This window comes from Balaenoptera acutorostrata, chromosome 2 (assembly GCF_949987535.1).
Source record: "Balaenoptera acutorostrata chromosome 2, mBalAcu1.1, whole genome shotgun sequence".
Taxonomy (NCBI): domain Eukaryota; kingdom Metazoa; phylum Chordata; class Mammalia; order Artiodactyla; family Balaenopteridae; genus Balaenoptera; species Balaenoptera acutorostrata.
In genome coordinates this window covers 55,428,867-55,432,399 of record NC_080065.1, presented here as the reverse complement: position 1 = coordinate 55,432,399, position 3,533 = coordinate 55,428,867, and the positions used below count along the sequence as shown (strand labels likewise).

General features: G+C 40.5%; 1 protein-coding gene across 2 annotated transcripts in view; it reads left to right on the top strand.

Annotated features, from left to right (window-relative positions):
• Positions 1-114: 114 nt before the first annotated feature.
• The window catches only part of CENPK (centromere protein K), a 39,376-nt gene continuing 35,957 nt past the window's right edge, over positions 115-3,533 (top strand). For both annotated transcript variants that reach the window (XM_057541845.1, XM_007176032.2), the window contains exon 1: positions 115-200. The gene's annotated coding sequence lies outside the window, so the exon portion shown is untranslated. The remainder of the gene's footprint in view (positions 201-3,533) is intronic.

The following is a 3,533-nucleotide window of genomic DNA, read 5'->3' as shown; positions in this document are numbered from 1 at the left end:
GAATCGTCAGAAAAGGCGCGACACCCACAGCCCTGCTACCAATCCCGAAGCAGCGGCGCGGCCTGTTTGTCAGTGGCCGAGCAAGTTCCGGGATTGGCTGGGAGCAGAACCAATCAGCAATCAGCGCGCGCGGGTCCTCGGCCGTAGAGCCGCGTCTCTCGTAGGCTGACACGACCTGAAGTCCGGGGCTCTGCTTGGTGGTAAGCGATGCGCCGGGGAGAGCGCCATAACGGTTGAAACTTGCCCCGGGATTGGCAACTCCCAGGATATGGAGCTGCAGCCCCAGTGGTGGGACCCTTACCTCCGAGGAACTGAATATCTAACGTCCAGCCAGGCCTTGAGTCCCGTTCTTTTCCGACTCTAGAATCCCATCTGTTAGGACAGAAAGACACAGGGGTGGGGAATTGAAAGAATTGGTTAACTTGCGGGCTTCCCTTCAGGTGCTCCAAACATGTCTTTTTTCCTGAGCTTCTTGTTTCTTTCACACAGTCTCTGAAGAAGGTAGTGAGCGCTTGTTACTGTGGGGCGTGGGGCGTAGGGGGTGGGGAGGGACGGGGCAGAAAACCAGTCACGGCTGATAACCTAAGTGGCCCAGGCAGGACCATTCACCCTTCTGCCTTCATTCTGGTCTAGTTTTCCATCTCTTAATGGCCTTCTGGACTTAAGCTCTCTTCTTTAAAAAAAAAAAAAAAAAAAAAAATTTTTTTATTGTGGTAAAAACACAAAATTTACCATTAAAAAAAATTGAGGTATAATTGGCATATGTTATATTAGTTTTAGGTGTACAGCATAATGATTCAATATTTGTATGTATTGCGAAACGATCACCACAGTTAGTCTGGTTAACATCCATTACTATACATAGTTACAGAATTGTTTTTTTCCCCCGTGGTGAGAAATTTTTAAGTCTCCTCTCTTATCAACTTGCAATTATGCAATACATGTTTTTCATTTTCAGTATTTTTTTTAATAATTTTTTTAAAATTTATTTTTATTTATTTATGGCTGTGTTAGGTCTTCGTTTCTGTGCGAGGGCTTTCTCTAGTTGTGGCAAGCGGGGGCCACTCCTCATCGCGGTGCGCGGGCCTCTCACTATCGCGGCCTCTCCCGTTGCGGAGCACAGGCTCCAGACGCGCAGGCTCAGTAGTTGCGGCTCACGGGCCCAGTTGCTCCACGGCATGTGGGATCTTCCCAGACCAGGGCACGAACCCGTGTCCCCTGCATTGGCAGGCAGATTCTCAACCACTGCGCCACCAGGGAAGCCCTGCAATACATTATTATTAACCGTAGTCACCATGCTGTACACTATATTCTCATGACTTACTTCTTTTACGTTTGTACCTTTCAACCCTCTTCACCCATTCGCCCCCACCCCTGCCATCTTCGGCAACCACCACCAATCTGTTCTCTGTATCTGTGAGCGTGGCTTTTTTGTTTTTATTATTATTTTTAGGTTCCCCATGTAAGTGAGATCATGTGGTATGTCTTTCTCTGTCTGAATTATTTCACCTAGCATAACACCTCCAAGGTCCATCCATATTGTTGCAAGTGACAAGATTTCATTCCTTTTTATGGCTGGATAAAATTTACCTATCCATTTGTTATCTGTCTATATTACATTTTCTTTATTCATCAGTTGATGGACGCTTAGGTTGTCTCCATATCTTGGCTATTGTAAATAATGCTGCAATGAACATGGGACTGCATGTTTCTTTTTGAATTAGTGTTTTTGTTTTCTTTGGATAAACACCCAGAAGTGGAATTGCTGGATCATATGGTAGTTCTATTTTTACCTTTTTGAAGAATCTTCATTAATTTCCCATAGTGGCCACACAATTTACATTTTCACTAGCAGTGAACAGGGGATCCCTTTTTTTCCACATCCTGGCCAACACTTGTTTTTTCTTATCTTTTTGATAATTGCCGTTCTAACAGGTATGAAGTGATATCTCATTGTGGTTTTGATTTGCATTTACTTGATGGTGTTGAGTACCTTTTCACATAACTGTTGGCCATCTGTATGTCTTCTTTGCAACAATGTCTGTTTAGATCTTTTCATTTTTAAATAAGATTGCTTTTTGGTATTGAGTTGTATGAGTTCTTTATGCATTTGGGTAGTAACCTCCTATCAGATATATGATTTGCAAATATTTTCTCACATTCAGTAGGTTGCCTTTTCATTTTCTTAATAGTTTCCTTTGCTGTGCAGAGGCTTTATAGTTTGATACAGTCCTACTTGTTTATTTTTGCTTTTCTTGCCAAACCCCCAAAATCATTACCAAGACCGATGTCAAGGAGCTTACCACTTATGTTTTCTTCTAGGAGTCTTGTGGTTTTAAGTCTTACATTCAAGTCTTTTAACCATTTGGAGTTAATTTTTGTGTATGGTGTAAGATAGTGATCCAGTTTCATTCTGTCCAGTTTTCCCAACACCATTTATTGAGAAGACTGTCCTTTTCCCATCATGTATTCTTGGCTCATTTGTCATAAATTATTTGACCATATATGTGTGGGTTTATTTCAGGGCTCTTTATTCTGTTTTGTTGATCTATGTGTAAAAGTTACAATCTTAATCTCTTCTTTTTTATCCAATAAATGTAACTTGTCAAATGCCCTCCATAAAACACTGCTTCCAAAAGCCTACTGAAAGCCTTCTGGTTGCCTATTTCAAACCAGATAAGTCTCTACTTTTGCTTTGAGGTGGATCCCAGATACAGGGAAGTAACTGCCCATAGGAAATACTTCTTAAAGGTTTTTTTTTTCCTTAAATTTTAAAGGTTCCCATTATTTGACATGTCCTACCTTGCAAGTCTCATTTCTTCTCTGTCTTCTGCTCTAATCAGACCAGTTTCTTTTGTGTCTCACAAATTTTACATGCTCATACTTGCCTCCAATCTTGTTTCTAATGCCTTGAGAGCATCTCCACAGCAAATCTAGCCTTCACCTTTACAGCTTCTCATAATCATTATCATTCTAGGGAGTTAGTACTGTGTACTGAGCACTGTACTAAGCCATTCGTTCTTACAGGTAGATTTCTTTGATCTTCTCTATTGTGAATTCTGAAAGCACTTGCAGTCTTTGTTGTATAATTTACCACATCATAGCACTTCTAACTACCTGAAATCGTATCAGGTATTTAGTTGTCCATTTGTTTATATTGTCTCTCTTCAGTGAAAATGTATGCTCCATGAGGACAGAGACTTTTTCACCTACACAGCTAGAGCCATAGTGTCTGACAAAGGGCACACATTAAGATAATGTGTTGGATAAATGAATACAGGTTAGAATTACATGGGCACTTTCTGTTACTTGATTTCATGTATATTACTCTTTTTCCAATGATAGTATGAGGTTCTTTAATTAGTATTAGGTCTTGGTGTTAGATCTTTTAAGTTTGTATGCCATAGTATCCCTAAATATAGCACTATTGTTCTTTAGTAAATGATTCGAAATTGTAGTACCAACTGGGGATCTCAAAAGATTGACTTGTTCTCTTTACAGAAAGGTAGATTTAAGGGTACAAATTGTGGGGA